A 22,727-nucleotide genomic window follows, 5' to 3' on the forward strand; every position below is an offset into this window, starting at 1 on the left:
AAACATAACCCGTGGAGCGAGCATCACAATAGCCTACAATAAAAATGTGAGAAGTGGGAAGAAGCCTCAGCCTTTTTTCTTTCTCTTATCTAGTCGTGCTTTCTTCTCTCTACAGAGAGAAGCGAGCGCTCATGTCTCCTACAGGAGATTAACGGCGGGCTGAGCCGTGCACGTGGGCGTCCGTTCTCACATCTCCAGACTTTGAACTTTAAACCGCTAAGCTTTATTATTAAACAAGAATATAATTGCTTGAACAAGCTCGGCATTGTTGAAGTTACTCGCGCTGCTGGGGCCCGAAGCCGTACCTGACGCGCGCAGGTTGTCCGTGATAAACGCCTGTGTTGCATGGGAGTACTCTGCCTGCATTATGCGGAGAACAATTCTATTAGCCAATGGCAGAATGATGTATATTGGATGCACAGTGTGTTTGTGTGTTTGTGTGTGTGTGGTTTTGCGTTCTCAAGTGGAACAATGGGGTGAAATATGAAGATTGGCGAGATTGGGTAAAAAAAAAAAAAAGATCTATACTTTATTTTTTTCCACCAGTCAGTCTGACTCCGGCTGCCACACTGTTTGATTGCCTTCAGCCAGGCCTGTGAGGAGCAGTGCAGCAATCAGCAACGCCTCAACACAAGACAAAGAGGCGGCACCTGAAGAAGCTCCAATAGGCACATTTTTCTCTCGGCTTCAGCACCGAAATGGAGCAGACTCTTCCCTTTGATGCATTTTTCATCCATTTCACTCTGAATACTTCATAGTGCAGCTGGAGTGGACTGAGGTCACACTGTACTGTGTATGTCTAAAGCTGGAATAGAAAATTGTTGAAGATTGTGCTTTTTGAGTTTTCTCTCTTTCAGATTTAAATGGTGTTCAGTGTTGGAGTTATTTGACAGAGTTGAATATTTCAGTGTTAATCCCACTTAACCCAATAAATACTGCCCAACTCCACAGAGATTTGATTAAACTCCGCCCAGTTAAACATGTTATTTGCATAATGGGTGTGTTCCTCAGATCCTAACTTACCATCAGTGTGAAATCTTGCCCACCAGGGCTACCTTCCATTGGGTATTGTGTTATATTTAGTTTAATGTTTGTCTAGGCAATATATTGTAGGCTATAAGAGCAAGTTACCATCCTTTGTACAGTAAATTGTGATAAGAAATTTTAACAGTCGATTGAGGCGAATATAACCTAAATACCTTAGCTAATGATCATGGATTACATAGATCTCTTTTAGACATTAAAGAACGCTGAACTAAACTGACATATCAAACTGCGCAGGTTAGCTAACAAGTTAGTTAGCTAAGCTGCGCTACATTACGTGCTTTACCTGCGTCCACAAACTGAGTTTACCTTTCTGAAAGTCTTGGTGGTGAGAGAAATGCCTCTTTGATCCCTTGCTGATCTTGTAAGTTTGCTCACTGGCAAAGACATTACAAAGATAATTACTAACAGCTAAAAGCAATTCTAAAATTTCCAGAGACTACGAGTGTGAGAAAGCGAGCTGATTGGTTGAGTCCAGGCACATGATAGAGACAGATGAATGCTGGGGGTTGTAGTCTTGAGGCAGAGATTGTCCCTAAAAGAAACTGAGGAGTCCGGCTTTTGAACTACACAGTTATTAGGTGTGACACATAGACTTTAGGCAACCTGAACAACCTAAGGTACTCCACACTTAAAAAAATAAATAAAAATATGAATCATCTTAATTTTTAAGACACATAATCACACAGTCCATAACAATTACAGATATGATGCATCTGGACAGGACTAAAATAACTGAGAATAAATAAAAAACATTACTCCACATCTCCATTTAAATTAAAAGTATATTTGGACAAATCCTGTCCAAATACGTCTTTAGTTACATTTTGTATGTAATTTCTTTTTTTTAACTTGCCATTTCCCTGACCTGGATGTACAGAGAAGAACTCAAACGAACCGTTCAGATGCTCAGAACTCTGGAAGCTCATCAAGAACTCTTTGGTGCCTCTTTATGAGAGTAAACTCCAGGACTGTGAAGAGCAGGAACTGGAGTGCACTCATGTACATTTGGGCTTGAAATGAGATATTTCAATTAAACATGCTGAGATGAAGCTGATCTGGTCGATAAATGATTCATAATAAGTCACTCTGTGGGAATGATTCAGCTTCCTAAACTTAGCAACCATGGTTACATGTGGAGATCCTAATTGTATCCCTCATTATTGCTACTATTGGTTGAGAAACCCACAGCAGATGCTTTTCAGGAAAGTTACGGAGGCAGCAAGAGAAGATTGGAGCGTTGGAACAAGAAAGCATTGCAACATTGGAATGAATGTTCCAAATGTCTCCTGAATGTCTTTCTTTTAACCCTAGCTTTATTTACAGTCCAATTGATTGATTGGTATGGTGGTGGTGATCTGGAATATTATGAAAATGCACCCAACACCATGATACCAGGAGCCCTTTTTTAGTGATCTATAGTGTGCCGCAGCTAGATTTAGGGCGTATCTGTATGTCTTTGGTATCACGGGGAAATGTGCCTTGTGTGGCTCGAAACCCACAAAATGTATAAACTAAGTCTGTTAATTAATCATGGGTGTGTTTTGGAAGTTACATGAAATCAATATCCAATCAGTGTGTCGCTTGCCATTCCCTTTAAGAGCCATGTGCACTCTAACTTTGGCACATTGATATCTTAACAGCAAGACACTTTTGCGCATCTCAGCAAAGGATAATGACCTGCACGTTCACGCTGTAAAGGTACGCCAGCAGCTCATTTAAGGGAACATCAATGTTATTTTATCATTTTTATTCTGTTTATTGTTGAGTTAAAAGCTGGATTTGCACACTGTATTATGATAGGATTGGGTGGCTGACTTTTGACTGTTGTCAGGGTTTTAATCAGTCAGTGGCGCACCTGTGTTTCCCGCTGTCAAGTTAGAAACACACCAGATTTTTTTCCTGAACACACCTCACTTTCAGACCACCACACCCATCGACACTATGTTAATAGCGTGGGTGCAAGACATGAAGACAGTTGACAGGGTGTAAGATAGCAACGAGCATCGCGACACACCTTAGGTCTTCTGGATGTGTGCTACAGTTATATGGCGTCACGGTGTAGGGTGCAATTTTCCATACAGTGGCAGATCTTCCTTCTTAATACATCTACTTTTTGGATGATGAATGCATATTATGCTATTGTCTTCATATATTACATTTGGCCATTTAACTGGTTTTGTTGCTGCCATTTGCAAAAAAAAAAAAAAAAATACATGAAATGCATAAAATTTCCCAGACTAATGATATTCTACTATGATGATAAGATAAAATAGATAATGCCAAAATGAGAGCACAGGCTGAGAAAAAAAAAAAAACAGCCAATAAAGTTCTCTTATATTTACAGTACATACACCAGTACTACCTGAATATAAGACAATTGCAGTAGAGTTATTAATTAATATTAATAAATATTAAAAATTAGAGTTTATATATATATATATATATATATATATATATATATATATATATATATATATATAATTTTCTTTTTTTTTTCTTTCAGTAAAGAAAAAGCTTCTTATCTGTAAAGTAAGTGGGTACCACTTTAAAATAAGACTAGGGTTTATAGGCTAGGGTTTATAAAATGGTTTACAATTAGTTTCTTAATGGTTACTAATTAGGTTGTAAATGCCTTAAAATCATTAATAATCAGTTATAACACAAAGGTAGAAAGGGCAACAATGACCTGTTGTTTGCCAAATAGTGAACCCACAGCCATCTATATTGTTGCCCTTTCTACGTATGTGTTATAAATGACTATTAATGATTTTTAAGGCATTTACAACCTAATTAGTAACCATTAAGAAAATAATTGTAAACCATTTATGGTACCAAGTGAGTGTTTATTAGCTCAGTAAAACACTAGCATTACAATAAATATAAACAGCAAAATAAAAAAAAATCTCTTAATCTCTCCTCATCTGAGTGTAATAGAGTCATTTCTAGTTCTAAATTCATGTCTAAATTGTTGATTTGTTCATTTTTGCCCATTATGGCTACAGTATGTTCCTGTGCATTTGGATGCTGCACGTATGATAGAATTACCAGTACTGGGTGTTTGCACATAATACAGCTAAAATGATTAAACATTGAATATGTATTTTAGAAATGTCAATAGTAACTCACCAGACATACAACCCTTAAAAACCCTATACATGACATATAGTACTTCTAAACTTCACATATAAAATATTATTCAGATCTCTCACTGTTTTCATATACATTTTAGATACACGGAGCAAAGCAGTGCTGCCAATCATGACATCTAGAAAATGTTTTTTTAAATTTTAAAGCAGCTTTAAAATATGCTTTAATAACACTGCTTCATGTCATCAGTGAGAATATCATTTCAAGCATGAAAAAAAACATATGAGCCAAATCAAAAGAGTGTGATCAAAGTATTTCTGCGTTTTGCAATTTGTGAAAAACAGGGGAGGAAAGAGAGAGAGAGAGAGAGAGAGAGAGAGAGACTCTCAACTGAATTAATTTTCCTAACCGCATAGACCCTTTATCCCTGTGATAAAGTGAAGGATTTCTATAGCTGCTAAGATTAATACTTAGAAAAATGTAATATAGAATCTCTACAACCATGTGAAAGGTATATTTAAAATGAATGATGATTTTAAAGACTAGCCAGAAAATCATTATGAGAGTTTTATGATTTATTGGGATTACAAAAAAAAGAAAGTTAAAGTTTGATACACTGATGCACTACTAAACTTCACAGTGACTCAGAAGATCTGAGAAACTTCTACTAGGAGACTTCAATGCTAAGCCACCTTCACCACATCTTTAAATCTCCAGCTTCTCTCTTCTTAAACCTAAACTTTTTATGCTTTCAAGTGTTAAAATATTGGTATCTCTTCGTCTGCCCTCCCAAAAACATCAAGTATGGTCCCACCCAGTCGTCCAGGAGATGTCTTCACCCCTGCCTTGTATATATGGCAGGATCTGCAAGGGTTTATATGCTGTGCCAAAGACTTTTACTTAAAATAAATGTTCACTTGCGATTTTGTTTCATATCACATTGTTAATATTTTGTGTGAGACAGTTTCTATGTATGGTAGGTTTGTTGTTAAGATGCTAAACCCGACATTTCCGCCCACACCTAGAATACACAGCAAGATTAGCCAGCGGACTTCATCTGAAGAAGGGATCTGTATTGTAACGGTCTGTGTCAAGAAAGCATGATGAGGGAAACGAGTAAGTGCTAACAAATAATGAGTTCTATGCTTCTATTGCAGTTGAACATGAACTAGCCTAAGTAAACAAAACTGTTATCTGTATAACCCAACCTCACAGCTCGCATGTATATGTGAAGTTTTAACACTCAGCTAAAGTGAAAAACAGGAAATGAACTGATAGCTGTCACGTAGAGCTTCTATAGGCTACATGGTTCAGTATTTACGTACTTTAGGGTGACTTCATAGTAGGAGGAGTCGGGAAAAATGGGGCTCCAGAGTCTACTTTGGATGCCGACCAAACTTAGCCTATCTTGTTTTGAAGGAATCTACGACTCCTTGTGAACCTTCATAAACCAACTTAATATAGATAATTATTTTATTTGTATGAAAAAAATCCTTAAAAAAAAACATTTTCTTTCAAAGTCAAACGAGCACAGATTTCTCTTCTGTTTAATTGGGTGAGTAAAGCACTTCTGTTTATTGACAGTAAGCTTTGATTTCTTGCTTTGAAAGTAAGCTTTGTATTTTTTTAATTGTGCAGTTAGCAGCAGTGCTACTCCAGGTTACTATCCGCTAGCGGTTCATCCCATGTAGCTTGTTTTAACACAGTAAACAAACAGACTACAGTCCCATATACTCAACTCTGAACGGCGAAAGAGCTAGAGCTGGGGTTAGCGGCTAATGCTAATACTGCTGCAGCCTTTGTGCTGGAAAAAAACGTCACTAAAACTTATTTATAATGCTGTACTTCTTATTAGCTGACTAGTAAAATTCACACATAAAGGGCACTGGATTATAAGGAACACTGACGATTTTTGGGGAAATTAAAAACTTTAGGTGCGCCTTATAGTGTGAAAAATACAGTATACACCGCTCAAACACCAATCAATCACAACATTAGAACCAGCTTTGCATTTACATTATACAGCTTTGTCCTACAATTTCCTAATTAATTGATGACAGATTGGCATTGTGTTATCAAACAGAGTATGCAAATAATTAGGCAATAAAACACGAGAGGGAGTGTGTTATCGCGAACAACATCACGGCTGTGATTTGGACGTAGGCACGAGCCGAAGGCGAGTGTTTGCAATAACACACGACCTCAAGTGTTCTATTGATTTTATACAACAGTTTAAAATCAAATCAAATCAAATAAATAAATAAAAAAAATAAATAAATAAAATAAATCAAAGAACCTTAAGAAATTCCAATTGAATATGCTTTAATATGGACTGTGCCTTCCGCCAAAAAGTAGTTCCACAACAACTGTAACAGAACTGAAACTTAACTACAAAACGGCGTATAGTTATACAGACTAACACCACGAACGTTAGCTTGAAATCAAAATTGTGCGAATAAGCGAAGATGGTAACTTAAACGTTAAACATGAAATAATAACGCTAAAACTCTCCTCTTCTGCGCAGAGGAGTCGTCTTCAGGTTAGTGTAGCTTGCTTTAGCTCAGAATTAACTTAGCTTAGCCTAGCCTGGCTGGTTACCGTTCTGGCTCTCAGAAGGCATTAGCCGAGCGATTTTCCTTCCCTTTTTTCCACAAAAGACAAGTCAGCGCTGCGGGCAAACGTGCCGTGGCTAAGCGCTAGCCTGTGCTAAGCTAACGCTGCTGCTGTTGCCGCTGGAGTTAATGATTTAAAACTGTCCTTTGTATATACACAGTTACTTGGCACTGCGCCAGCGGAGTGATGCTGATTTAGTGTGAGAATGCTGTGCTGTTGTCACAAATATCACGGCTAGAACACCCCTCAACCAATCAGATTGTAAGGTCGGAACTAACTGTTGTATAATGGTATGTAATATGCTTCCATATGAGGATATACCAGGAAAACTAACAGTTTATCTATTGAATGTTTGCCTTCAGAGTTTTCTAGTAGAATTTAAACACCACAAGCATGATAATTATGTGTGTATCTTCAGGCCTTAACTAAACACCTAGAAATTCCAGTATTCTCTGCAGTGATGTGATCTACATGCTCTGTGTGTTCATCCCACATCTTACACTCATCCTCAGACTTCACATCATTCCCTCTGGAGTGATCTGATTTAAGGCGTTTTGTTATTTCTTTCTTTGGCAGTCGGCAGTAATTTGTGGCAGATGTGTAACGGGCTCCGCGTGTCATCACGCGGATAATTGCTAGTGTTTGTGATTTTTCTCCGGGTTGGGAATTTTCCCTGTAGCACTGCTTCTTCCGAGAAGCCCACTAATTAACCCACGTAATTAGACATAAATTGCAGCGGAGAAGATTGTCAAATTGCACTTGGGCAGCGGTGATCTAGGTGGCTTAAGAGAGCCGGAGATGTAGATTTGGAGGCAGAGTGCTGTTTTGATTAAAAGAACTAATTCATGTTAATTAGCGATGGGAGGGTGAGTAATAAATAAATGCTAATTAACATTCGCCAGCGATGGGAATGTGCTTGTTGCATTCTAAATGATCTTATGAATGCTGAATATGCATGAGTGCCGGCAAAAACCCGACCAAGAAAACAATGATCGCAATTAACTTGAACGCAGCCAAGTTTTCAGTTAGCATGAACTGTTAATTGAGAATTGAATCACGATTTTTAAAAATGCCTTAAAGGAGAAATCCAGTGTGAAATGGACTTTGGGTTGTAGTGAAACATGATAACAAGTAGGAACTTTTGTTGAATACTTCACATCCATTCACTCCCAGCATTCTGAAATACAGAGCTTTTAGCCGATGCTCCCAACAGGCTTACAGTGCAAGTGATAGGGGCATAGAGTTGCCCATACAAAGAAATCACTATTTATACACTATTAACTAACTCAAAGTAGCTTCAAACTTCCTTGGTAGAATTCAGAAGGCTCTGACATTTAAAACAAAGCGAAAGAGTGTCACACCTTATCTTGTGTATGTCTTTTTTTCTCCTTTTTTTTTACTTCCTGTTTCAGTCCAGCTTCTTAGCCTGTTTTGTTTACCTACCCTGTGTTGTTATTGTCTTGTATCCACCTTAGCCCTAGTTTCCTGCCCCAGGTGTTCCTTACCCTCTTTGTGTATAAAGCCCTTTGTTTGTCTTGAATTTATTTGTAATTCTTGCTATTTTTGGTGTCTTTTGTCTTTTTGGTGCTCTGTGTTGCTTCAAGCTTGTTCACCACAGTAGTTTCTTTTCTCTTTGCTTGTTCACCACATCGGTTCTGTCACTAGTGTTCTCTGTTTTGTAAGTTTAGTCTTCTTAGTTTTATGTTCTTTGTTTACAGTCTTATACAATCTCTATAAGGTGCACTTAAAATACTTTAATTTTCCCAAAACATCAACAGTGGGTCTTATAATCCGGTGCACTATACAGTATGTGTGAATTTTACAGGTCAAGTTGTAAGAAGCAGTAAAACCACTGTATTGAAGGACAGCCTTATGTGGGTTCAGTGAAGTTTCTCCAGCACTAAGGCTGGATGCAGCTACATTAGCATTAGCCACTAAGCACAGTGCTAGCTCTTTTGCCATTAAGAGGCAAGTATATTGGACTGTAGTCACGCGTGTTTGGTGTGTTAAAATAAGCTACATGGGACAGCTGATAGCGCCCTGGGTTGCCAAAACACTCAGGGTTTATTATCGATCGGCATTTACTTCCCCGCTAGCACTGCAGTTAGCGGCTAATGCTAACGCTGCTGCTGTTCCCCAGCCTTAGTGCTGGAGAAACTTCACTGAAAACTCACTCTTAAACAAAATATTGGAAATTACCATTGCTTACTCATGCCAATAAACAGTTTTTCAGGAGATAAATCTGTGTAGATTAATATCCAGCGCTCATCTGACACTGAAAGAATTACAGTTTTGTTTTACTTAGCTGCTTCTCCAGCTTTCCCATTAGAAGGGAAACATGGCGACACCATTGCTCACTTCAATGTAGGCATCCTTACTAGTGTCACTTAGTTCACCTAAAATCTGGTGCACTTTACGTACGAAAATAGACAAAAAAAATAGACATTCATTGATAGTGCACCTTATAATACGGTGTGTCTAATAATGCAAAACATTTTCTCTCAAATTCACTCATCACATGCCTTGAGAGAATCATTATTACCATGTTTAGTTTTTTTTTCCACTCCCTGGAGACATTAAATGTCTTTTTTGACATTTCGCCATGTTTAACTGAATATAAGCATGAAAAATTGTTGGTCTGCTTAAAAATAGCTTAAACAGACTCTAATTTGTTGAGATGAACATGCATTAGAACACGCTTAATGAATGCCGAGGGCACAATAATTACTCATGAACGACGTTCACTTCATTCACAGATGGCCCTGTGTTCCCTCAAATCTATTAGAACAAATTGCAACTCTAACATGCTCAGACCACTTTCAGTACTTTTAATAAAACACTCTGTTGTTGTTAAGCTTTGTCAGTTTGTGCTTTTGAGCCCTTGTTTCCCTGGTTGGGTGCCAACGTTTTATAATCTCAATTCCAAAAAAGTTGGAACACTGTAAAATGTAAAAAAAAAAACTGAATAAAAAACAATACAGCATTACCATGTTTATTCACAGCTGAATCAATGTTGAACAGTGTTTTGATTTTTAAAGGTGAATTGACATTGAAATTTCAATGTCTCACTTTTCAACATTTTATAAACAATAGATTATGTTCCCTTTTATTCTACGTTTTACACTTCTACTGTAAATATACATATAAACATATACATATATATATATATATATATATATATATATATATATATATATAGAAATACAAGTCTCTATGGGTTAAGCAAAGACAGTGGATGCATATAATTCTATATATAGATCTAAAACACTCAAAAAAAACACTGAGTGTGTCATGGCTGAACAGAATTCAGGCACTCGCAGATGTAGATAAAAATATGCTTTACTAACAAAAGTATTAAGCAAAGGGAGGGCTGAGTAGGCAAACAGACCAAAGGTCAATACACGGAAAAATAGAGGTCGAGGTCAGTGAACAAAACACGTGTTGTATGAGGATAGCACCATCAACACTCAGCAATGACTAAGAGCAAATGAGCCCCTTTTAAAGGGCTAAACCATGTGGCTAATACTCAGGTGATCTGCTTCCTGTGCTGTGTCATGTGATCAGGATTGGATGTAATGTAGGTGTGTGGTGCATCCTGGGCAATGTAGTCTGGAGGCTGCAGATCGAAGGCAGAGCTGAAAAACTTCTTCAGGTTTAAGACGTAACACAACTTACTTTCTAGTCTGTAGTTGTTGTTTATCCATTTTTAGCACATACATTTAGTTATTTGAAGTGGTACAATGATCGAAATCATACTAAAATCATGAGTAAAATGAATTAATAATCATATTCATAATACAAAAAACATTACATTTAGCCCAAAAATGTCAATGTTGATTTCTAAGTATTTTGTTAACCTTTTTACAACCATTTTGTTAAAAATCAGCATTTATACAACAACTTACATTATTTCAACCAGATGTTAATGTTGAAGATGATCAAGTGCCACATGTGCCGACATTAAACACACATAAGATGTCACATTGTGAAAAACTCGTTTAGAACTTGATGGCAGCAACACATTTTTAGTAAGTTTAGACAGAGCATATAAAGGCTGGAAAAGTAAGTGGTATTAATGAAAACAGCCTGAATAGGACAATTCTGCAACATACATGTGGCGTTTTCACACCTGTTTGTTGCAATGTATATAATCTACAGTGTTGGGCATGTTACTTTGAAAAAGTAATTAGTTTTAGTTACTAGTTACTTATCCAAAAAGTTATCCAAGAGTTACTAACGGAGTTACTCCACTATAAAAGTAACTAGTTACCAGTAACCCACCTTCTCAGAGCATGTTTCATAAGGTTCTCCACCATTTCTACCTTGCGGCCCACCTGTTTACAATTTGAATAATAATAATAATAATAATAATAATAATAATAATAATAATTACCATCTAAAAAGTGTATAGAGTATAATAAACTCTTGCTACCATAACTTTACCTCGAAACTGTGATTTAGGCTTTCCAAATATAGTCCATGAACTGGAAACATGCTCTAATATTGTGCTTCCTTTGTATTTTTCAGTGTTGTATAAAGTACTGAAATCTCACACTCAAGTAAAAGTATAGGCACCCCTCCAAAATATGACTTTGGTAAAAGTCCAAGTCACTGACTCCAATGTTACTTGAGTTAAAGTCTTAAAGTATCTGAAACGTCTTGTACTTAAGTATGAGAAGTACTGTAAAAATAGATGTGCTCAAGTAATGTAATGAAAAGTATTAAGTAAAAAGTACACAAGGCAAATGCAGTTTGAATGACATTTTCTATATGCCATGTTGTTGCTGTTGTTGTCTTTGTCTCCGACTCCGTCTCGTCTTCCATTGTGGCTGCTGATTGAAAGTCAGCTGTTCTGTGTGTGAGAGGCTTGTATGTGCCTCTCTCACACACAGCGGAACTTTTTGTCGGAGGGCGGGGCTGCGCTCATGCAGCAGCTCTCTCTATTGAAATTAATATGATGTGCTGTGCTGGTAGACGGGGAGAGGGTGCGTCTTTCTTGCGGGCGCCAAATTCTACTAGAATTTAATTTCAAATCGCGTGCCACAAAATATCGCTCTGCGGTCCGCGAGTTTGAGACCCCTGATTTAAAGTGCTCACTACAGACTGTCAAACTGTCTTCCTCTGAGGATGAGCCTGCGGAACCCTAGAGGGTGCTTCACGGCCCCCTGGTTGTCCGTGGCCCAACGGTTGAGGAACCCTGGTTTATCTCATCCTCCCCTCCCTTGTAACTCACGCACACACTTGCGCCTTTGTCTGTATGCGCGAAGTTAAAATAAAAAGTTAATTGAGCGGCTAAAGTAACGTGCAGTAACGGGGTGTGGGAAATGGTAACGGCATTACAGTTACAGTCAGAATAATGAGTTAGATTACTCCTTACTGAAAAAAGTAAACGCCGTTATTTCCATCGCTGATAATCTATTTGGTCTGGTTAGTTTTGGTTTCAGGAACTAGTGGACTAAAGAACTTTACTACATGCTGTTTTCAACAGCTACATGGGCTACATCAAATCAAATCAAATCAAATTTATTTGTATAGCGCTTTTTGGAACTGGTGTTGGCACAAAGCAGCTTTACAGAAACATGATTACAGGAAAAAGAATCAGGCAAAAACATTAAACATACAAAATACAGAATACAGAACCCCCAGTGAGCGCGGAGGCAAGGAAAAACTCCCTCAGAGCTGCAGGAGGAGGAAGAAACCTTGGGAGGACCAAGACTCACATTTAAGGGGGGACCATCCTACCACTGGTCAAACGGCTTTTAAATTAAAATTTAAAAAGTCTTTTATACATCCACATAGGTTTTATATATTCAGGAGTATAATAGCGCGCCACTAATCTCTCTATACTTCACATTAGTTGGTTTCTAAAATGTTAGTTATGAGTTTGGCGCGTTGCTTTGCCAGGTGTTGTGACGAATTCTTGCTCTCTGTCAGAACCTGACTCTCCTGCTGAAGAATGAGTTTAAAATATTATTCTCAGATTTCTTTTATTTCTGTTTGTTTATAAATAAACGTTATTCTACTGTTTTAATACAGAAATTGATTCCCAGTCTAAGCGTTTGTTTTCATACTTCTGGGATTTCAGTACAAAACCTGCTACTTTGGTTAAGATCAAACTGAAAAGTCAAAGAATTCAGGGCAAACAAGGTCAAGTGTGAGAACAAAAGAACACTTTAGACAAAAAGAGTCTCTCAGAAAATTGGCCAAGGTTTAATCTGTGAAAATTGTTCTTCAGCAAAATCTTCAGTAAAATTGCACTACGGCTATGGATACACCACCATGACACATAATATCATCAGAAGATTCAGAGAATCTGGAGAAATCTCTGAGCCACGGGAAAAAACAGACGATCAATAATCTTCAGCCTCTCGATTGCGAGATGTGAGTCCAGTCATGTGAGTTAATTGCAGATTGCTGCTGTTGCAGCTGTTTTTTATTACTTCTCTCACTTTCCAGCCTTTTTTGTTACTCCATCTCAGTTTTGTTGAGATGTGTTGCTTCCATCAGGTTCTAAATGAGTTCATGCATTTAATGAAAACATCTGATATGCCACTGGTACCACCACCAAGCTGCCAATATTGGCTCTTTGGCAGTATCTTGGACTATCACAGAGATTTGGTTCCCTCTTTTAGCAATCTACAGTATAGCACATTGGTCAATTGCTAAGTGAATTGAATTGAATATATGTTTTAAATGTTCTGCATTTATTAATGCATTTATTTAGATTTTGCATAGCATCTCAGCTTTTTTTTGGAACTGGGGTTGCAATTCCAAGCCTAGTTTCTGTTCAAGTTCTGGCCACTTAAAATCTACACTCGCAAGGTCAATATTCAATTACCAGATGGATTTGTTGTGAGCTAAAACCAATAGCTTCTGTCAAACTGTTGCCATCTCTGGATGAAGTCTGGATAATCAGTCCTGTGTAATTACAGATGACCTGATGAGACGCTGCTATCCTTCTTGACGGCAGCTCTGTTAAACTGCTGCAGTTTTGTGTTTTTATTTATTTTTGTTTATTTATTTATTTTTTTTTGCTGGAGACAGCTCCACTTAATTGAAAGCAAATAGAGTTGGTCATTTTCTCCGAAACCATTTTTTTGTTTGAATAGATTATTGGATTTCTCGTTCAACCAAGCATCAATCCTAATTAAAACCTGTTATCCTCCTTTACGGATGAGCACCATTTCCTCATCCAGACTCCCAGACTCTGGGTATTTACTAGAGATGGGACCGATTCAATACAATATCGGTATCGGGGCAGATATTGACATAATTCGAATCCACTTACCGTCCATATTCCAGTCCACAGCTTGAGCTGGACAATAAACGCTCCAGTTTACCCTGAACCCCCAGCAGCTTCAGTCTGCGGCTGACTGAGTAAACTTTAGCTGTTTATCTACGAAAAAAATCAATTATCTGGAGAGTTTTAACATTGAAAACGCTGAACAGCAGAACGGCTACATGTAATATTTGTAAAGTCTGCGTCCGAAGGGGTGAACAGATTAACACCGGCAGTCTGTTAGCCTAGCTAGCACTGAACAAACAGCAGCTGCATTCTGGTGTTGTAAAGGTATTAACTTTTACTACAGACTGTAGTAAGTATTAGTCATAATCTTCATATCCTATAAAACCACGGGATCTACAAACACTAACCAGCACAAACACACCCATCTGTTATTAAAAAACAGTCATTTATTCAGCTCGGAAATACAGTTGGCAACGCCGGTTAGCCGTTAGCCATCTCCATTAACAGCTGCAGGCTGTTAGCCTACCTAGCACTAAACCAACAGCAGCTGCATTCTGGTGTTTTAAAGGTATTAACTACAGACTAGAGTAAACTATATTCATAATCCTCATATCCTATAAAATCCACGGGATCTACAAACACTAACCAGCTCAAACACACCCATCTGTGATTAAAAACAATTAATTTAGTTCGGAAATACAGTTAGCATCACCATTTAGCCGTTAGCATCTCCATTAGAATCAGCAGTCTGTTAGCCTAGCTAGCACTAAACTAACAGCTGCATTCTGGTGTTGTAAAGGTATTAACTACAGACTGGAGTATAGTCATAATCCACATATCATATAAAACCACAACATCTACAAACACTAACCAGCACAAACACACCCATCTGTTGTTTAAAAAACAGTCATTAATTTAGTTCGGAAATACAGTTAGCATCGCCGTTTAGCCGTTAGCATCTCCAATAAGATCTGCAGTCTGTTAGCCTAGCTAGCACTGAAGTAACAGCTGCATTCTGGTGTTGTAAAGGTACTAACTACAGACTGGAGTAAACTATATTCATAATCCACATATAGTTTAAAACCACACGATCTACAAACACTAACCAGCACAAACACACCCATCTGTTATTAAAAAACAGTGATTAATTTATTTCGGAAATACAGTTAGCATAGTAGATAGCCAGTTAGCTGTTAGCCATCTCCATTAACATCTGCAGTCTGTTAGCCTCTCAAGCATCTCAAGTGAACTACAGCCATAATCCACATCGAAAATCAAACTACAGATCCTACCCTCTCTAACCAGCACCAAGAAATCAATCTGTTATTAAAAAACAGTGATTAATTAATTCAGCTCGGAAGTACAGTTAGCATCGCTGGTTAGCCGTTAGCCATCTCCATTAGGATCTGCAGTCTGTTAGCCTCTCAAGCATCTCAAGTGAACTACAGCCATAATCCACATTGAGAATTAAGCTACAGATCCTACCCTGTCTAATCAGCACCAAGAAATCAATCTGTTATTAAAAAACAGTGATTAATTAATTCAGCTCGGAAATACAGTTAGCATCGCCAGTTAGCCGTTAGCCATCTCCATTAACATCTGCAGTCTGTTAGCCTCTCAAACATCTCAAGTGAACTACAGTCATAATCCACATCGAAAATCAAACTACAGATCCTACTCACTCTAACCAGCACCAATGAATTATTTTGTTATTAAAAAACAGTGATTAATTCAGCTTGGAAATACAGTTAGCGTCGCCAGTTAGCCGTTAGCCATCTCCATTAACATCTGTAGTCTGTTAGCCTCTCAAGCATGTCAAGTGAACTACAGCCATAATCCACATTTAAAATCAAACTACAGATCCTACCCTCTCTAACCAGCACCAAGAAATTATTTTGTTATTAAAAAACAGTGATTAATTCAGCTTGGAAAATGCAGTTAGTGTCTCCGGTTAGCTGTTAGCTATTGCAGCTAATCCACTATGCTACCTGTCAAAATAAAAGTCTCCTGTGCAACCAGTGCAACAAATGCCCTGTATTTAATATTTAACATATTTAATATATATTTTTTTATATTTAATAAAAAATTAAAACATTTATTTTGAAAGAAAACTATTATGTATTTGCCTATAAAGTGTGTCAAATAAATGAGCTTTAAATGCATTTACACTAAATGCACTTGTGTGTACTCTTCAAAGGGCTGTGTGGTCTGTTTCAGCCTCATTATGTAACCTTAATCATATTACTATTAATTAACTAAGAGTATTAGTATTTAAACAATGTACAGATCATGTGAAGGTAACTAGAGAGACCTACAGTGTGTTTTTTCTACATGCTGACTATAAATAATATGATAAAAGCACATCATCCCTTGCGGTCGGAAAGAGAATGTGATGCAGAGCGGTGCCTCACTCCACGGGAAGCAGAGGTGGGGATGTTCAGCCATCATTAGGTTTGATTTCCTGCTGAGCAAATCTGAAAGATTAGGAGAGACAAAAAGAGGTACAGTTGAGTGACAAAGATATACAAGATTAGACTGGAACAAAAGGAAAAGGAAAGAAAACAAAAGAAAGGAAAAAATAAATGTTGGCTTACATTCAAAGATGAACCAAAACTGGAAGCAAGTATTTATGATTCACTCCGCTGTGCACTTTTTTACACTCGCTGCTCTGTAATTAAGTGAATATTAATACTTTGACCTCGAAGACCAGCAGGATTTCTTTGTTGTCAAAACAGCGAAGAACACAAAAGGTCAGCAGTGCATCGTTATGAACTGCTTCTCCATTAGATCTCCACATTCGGATCCTAACTGAATAACACCCTTTAACTACTATAGTACGCTAGCAACTAGGGGGTTAAGAAATATGTAGACCTTGCATAATATCGCAGCATTTTGTTTCACAGTACTGGTAACAGACACCCGTTTATTTTGCACTGTGTATAAAGCCTGGCCTTTATATATAGATAGATTTCCACACCCCAGGCTGCCGGATACAGAACGCAATTGTGTTTGCTACATGATTTTTTTATATGTGTTTCTTACAGTGATGCTATAGTTTGAAACAAATGTCTGATTACTGATTACTTATTAGCCCTTTAAACAGTAACTTAATTACTTTACAGGTTACTCGATTTTAAATGTGACTAAGTTACACTTTAAAGTAACAGTTTTGCCAAAACTCACTAGTTAGCACTTTGTCTCCAGCACAGAGTGAACAACCAATCTTGATATTGATCATCTTTATCTGATACAAACTGTATTTAACAGGCTGTATTTCCATCTAGAAAATGTGCATCTCTCTCTTCCTCTAGTATTTGTGTCGCTTTGTGTTGTGTGTGTGTGTTTGTGTGGGGTGGAGAAAGAGGGAGGCTCGCTGTGTGTGTGTGTGGTGGAGAAAGTGTGGGTCTGTGTGTGTATCTGTGTGCGTGTGAGGTAGAGAGAGCATGGGGTCTGTGTATGTATGTGTGTGAGGTCTAGGGTCTGTGTGTCTGTTTCTGTGAGGTAGAGAGAGCATGGGGTCTGTGTGTGTGTGTGAGGTCTAGGGTCTGTGTGTGTGTTTCTGTGAGGTAGAGAGAGCATGGGGTCTGTGTGTGTGTGTGTGAGGTGGACAGAGAGGGGGGCTCGCTGTGTTTGTGTGCGAGTGCATGTGAGGTGGAGAAAGAGGGAGGCTGTGTGTGGAGAGAGAGGCTGATGGAGGCTGTGTGTGTGTGTGTGTGTGAGGTGGAGAGAGAGGGGTGCTCGCTGTGTGAGTGTGTGTGTGTGGGGTGGAGAGAGTGCAGGGTCTGTGTGTGTGTGTGAGGTGGAAAGAGAGGGGGGCTCGCTGTTTATGTATGTGAGAGTGTGTGTAAGGTGGAGAGAGAGGGGAGCTCGATGTGTGTGTGTGTGTGTGTGTGTGTGAGAGAGGTGGAAAGAGAGGGGGGCTCGCTGTGTGTGTGTGTTCAGACGGAGTGTTAGCTTTAGCCTGTTAGCTTGTTAGCTCGCTAGCCCATTGCAATAAAGCGGTAAACAGTAAACTTGTTTCTCGTCCATCCTTTCAATACGTCCAGCCGGACACTACAATATCTTTTTAATTTCTAAGGCAAATGATAAAAAAGTTGCATAGGGATTTGATAAGTAACTTCAATCTGATTACTGGTAGGAAATAATAATGCATTAGATTATTTGCTACTGATAAAAATGGTCGTATTGGAATAACTTAACTGACATCACTTCATAGTCTGGGTGACTTTAGTATTCATTTATAATGTAAGACAAAAAAAAGAAGAAAATTGAACGAGAGGGTGCGACCAAACTTTGACTGATACGGTATTTAAAAAAAAAAACTGTAGAGAAGAGGAGTCTAGAGTCAGCTCTGGCTTGAGAGGTAGGAAAGTGATCAGACTGCTCGATTCGCACGTGTTAACTTGCATTAACATGCAGCGATTTGCACAGCGCAGCTTGGGAATGAGGCGTGCTAATTTGGCAAGAGCCTTTCTATAGCTCACTTAATGAGCAGCCCACCGCTTCCAACTTCATGGACTTTATCAGCCTCGGTCAGGCGAAAGGGAACGAGGGGGGCCCATTTTCACCTGCTTCTAAAAATGCAATTTGTAATCACTCTCCAACTGTGCTCAGCCAAAGGCGATGGGTAACTATAAGCCATGAAACAGTAGGAGCCCTGCCTCGCTGCTGCAGGAGCCTTACAGCTGGCCAAACACACAGGTGCAGCCAAAACACAGCAGGAGCTGATGGAGAAGATAGAGACTTCTTATTTAGCCACGACTCGCTGCGTCTGGGGGCTCCTTCGACTTCTCCTCAGTCTTGGCGGAGTGCCAGGGATGCAGGAAGTTGCGAAGCTAAGGTCTTAGAGAGAGACAGTAGATTAAGAAATCACTTACCTTATATTGTCGATAATCAGTCAAGACATCAGGCTATATATATATATCAAACCAAGTCATCAAACTAAGCCAAACTGCTTGAATTTTTGCAGCAGGAGTGTCATAAAGATATCCAAAAGCAGCCTGTAAGACTGGTGGAGGATATACAGGGGTTGCAGGGGTTGGACAATGAAACTGAAACACCTGTCATTTTATTGTGGGAGGTTTCATGGCTAAATTGGAGCAGCCTGGTGGCCAGTCTTAATTAATTGCACATTGCACCAGTAAGAGCAGAGTGTGAAGGTTCAATTAGCAGGATAAGAGCACAGTTTTGCTCAAAATACTGCAATGCACACAACATTATGGGTGACATACCAGAGTTCAAAAGAGGACAAATTGTCGGTGCACGTCTTGCTGGCGCATCTGTGACCAAGACAGCAAGTCTTTGTGATGTATCAAGAGCCACGGTATCCAGGGTAATGTCAGCCTACCACCAAGAAGGACCAACCATATCCAACAGGATTAACTGTGGACGCTGTAAGAGGAAGCTGTCTGAAAGGGATGTTCGGGTGCTTACCTCGGATTGTATCCAAAAAACATAAAACCACGTCTGCCCCAATCACGGCAGATTTCAATGTGCACTGTATTATGTTCTAAAAGCAGGTGTTTCAGTTTCATTGTCCAACCCCTGTATATATACCAGTCAAAAGTTTAGACAAACCTTAAACCAAAAAATAAGTGTTAAACAAACCAGAATATGTTTTATATTTTAAATTCTTCAAAGTAGCACCTCTTGCTTAGATGACAGCTTGCGCATCTTTCTCAAATGAGGTATAATGATCTGGAATAGCTTTCAATTAACAGCTTCAATTTATTGCCCCCTTTTTAATGTGTTTGAGAGCATCAATGTGAAGAGGAAGAGGTGGTGAATACAAAAAATAACCTTATTTGAGTAATGTTCTAATTCATACTATGGTAAGAACTACTTAACTATATAAATGATAAAAAAAATACTTAAAGAGATAAAGGTCAGTCAATCCAAAAAATTTCAAGAACTTAAAAAGAAATTAGCCTCAAACACCACCAAACGTTATGATGGAACTGGCCCTCATCAGGACCCTGCCAGGAAAGACCCAGAAGAACAAGACTTAGAGTTACCAGCTTCAAAAAAACAAGTTAACAGCACCCAAGATAAGAGCCATCTAAATTTACTACATGATTCCTTATGTGTTTCTTTATAGTCTGGATGACTTCAGTATTAATTTTGTAATATAGGAAATTGACTGGTGCTGTGTAATCTCATGCAGTTTACACTAATACTGAAGCTTTGAACATAGATATTATGAGCTCTTTACATCTGTATTCCTGCAACTTGAGATGCAGAAAGCTGTCTGTGCACAGCCTGTGAGCTACAAAAGCACAGTGGTTGCCACTTCTGATGCACAACTTGCTTCACTTGCTTGAGCTCTCATGTAATTAAATGCCCAGTTATGGCAGAAACATGCCCTTCAGATACATACAACACTGCTATGGTCTGCAGAATCAATAATGTTCCTGAATTGATTAATGCAATGTCACATATTTTTTATAATTGTTGTGTTCAGCTCCACAAGACATTTGGGATGTTTATTGGCAAGACCCTGGCTATATCATTTGCCATATTTTTCACTATAAGGAGCACTTAAATCCTTTAATTTTCCCAAAAATTATCAGTGTGCCTTATTTATGATTTTTCAAGTCAGGTTGTAAGGAGCAGTAAAGCCACTCTGCTAAAGTACAGAATTATACAGGAGTTTCAGATTAGTTCTCCAGCAACGAGACTGTAGCAGTATTAGCTTTAGCCCCTAACTAAGCTAAGCGCTAGCTCTTTTGCTGTTTATTGGTATTATTGGCATGGAGTCTGCTTCTAACCCCGGCTAGCACTGCTGCTTTTACCATTTAGAGGTAAGTATTATCGGCCTGTAGCCTGCGTCTTTACAGTGTTAAAACAAACTATATGGCACAAATTGCTATATATATATTTTTTTGTTTGTTTGTTTGTTTGGTTGGTTTTTGTTTTGTTTTATTTTGTTTACTTAGCTTAGCTTTACAACTTAGCTTAGCATTTGACTTAGAAGGAAAACACTTACTAGTGTCACATAATGCACCTTATAATCCGGTGTGCCTTATGTATGAAAATAGACCAGAAAATAGACGTTTATTGATAGTTTACCTTATAATCTGGTGAAAAATACGGTAATTGCAATTATACATAGTATAATTTTGTCCCAAAAGTGAAAACACACTTCTGCAAATATATGATGTCTATTCAAGGGGCACACTAACTTGGACAATTTTTTTTTATATAACTTAGAGTAGTCAGTCAGTGTAGAGTGTGCAGTGTGTGTATAGCAGCATAGATTTATTGACTTCTGGACACACTCGACACACATTTTGATATCCCTTGGCTTCTTCAATTTTTAGCCGTTAATGATCAACAATAAAAAAAAAATTGTCACGGATGACCCAGGCAGGGAGACGAGGAGGCGGACACAAGTGCAGGTAGGGTGAAAATAAATAATAATTTAATAAATAAATAACAATAAAACAAGGAACAAGTAACATGAAACAAAGATACACAAATAACCAATAACCAAAACAAATAAGGGGTTAACGATAACAAAACAGGGAGACTAAAGAAACAAACGAGTAACTGAAACAAGACTAAAATAATTAAACAGAACAAGGATAACCAAATAATAAAATAAACCAAATACTAACAAACAAGGAACTAAAACAAGACAGGATTAACTAAACTGGGCAAGGGAGAAAAGAAGCAAAATAAACAAGGAGCTAGAAGTAAAACGAGATAAACACTGAACTAGGAAACGGGATATGAAAACACAGAGAAACGCTGAGAGACAAAACGACATGGGAAGGTGCAAAGACCGACAGAGGACAAGGTGGCAGAGGAGGGCTATTTATAGTAACATAAAACACACTAGAATTGGAAACACCTGGGGAAGGGGCGGAGCTACAAATGAGAAACACATGGTGGAAATCTACTGACAGGAGACACAGAGAGGCACAGGTCACGTGGGGAAGACACACAGAGACATGAGACAGGGCTAAGAAGTGACAAAAATGATGTAATTCAAAATTCGATGTCACCTTTAACATAACCACAACCCAAAGGAAGCAGCAAACTTAAATAGCTACAACATGCTTACGTCCTATATCATATTTATATATACAATTTTATATATATACGTATATATATATACGATGGAGGAACAGATAAGGTATCATGTACTAAACTTAAACTTAAAACTGTCATACAAACCCGTGAAGCATTTATTTGGGCTCTTATCTGGAGTGCTGTTAACTTGCAGTGTCTGAGGCTTTACAACTTTACAACTGTACAACTGATGCTCTCAAACAAGTAAATGCTTTTCTTAACTAAAAGCCATTCCAGGTGACTCTACCTCATAAAGCTGACTAAGAAAATCCAGCCAAGAAGAATCTAAAATATAAAACATATTCTGGTTTGTTTAACACTTTTTTCTTTACTAAGTAGTAGTCATACGTAGACATATAATTTAAATGTATAAATTGTGTAAAGCTAAATGGGGGCCTTATTACTCTTTGAACTGCTTCATTCACTTGTACTTACACTTGCTTACTCAATTCTCTACAAAAGAAAACTAGCACACTAAAACATGATCATGATCAAGTTATGCCTACATTTAAAACTGCTGCTGTAGCAGCTCAACAGTTGAAACCCACTTGATTTGAGAACTTACACTTTAGCTATGGAGGTGTGGAGATGAACAAACATGGTGGATGGAAGTACTTTAGGGCTGCTATAAAGAGTAAAGAGTGGTGCTGCGCATCAACAA

This window comes from Astyanax mexicanus, chromosome 17 (assembly GCF_023375975.1).
Source record: "Astyanax mexicanus isolate ESR-SI-001 chromosome 17, AstMex3_surface, whole genome shotgun sequence".
Taxonomy (NCBI): domain Eukaryota; kingdom Metazoa; phylum Chordata; class Actinopteri; order Characiformes; family Acestrorhamphidae; genus Astyanax; species Astyanax mexicanus.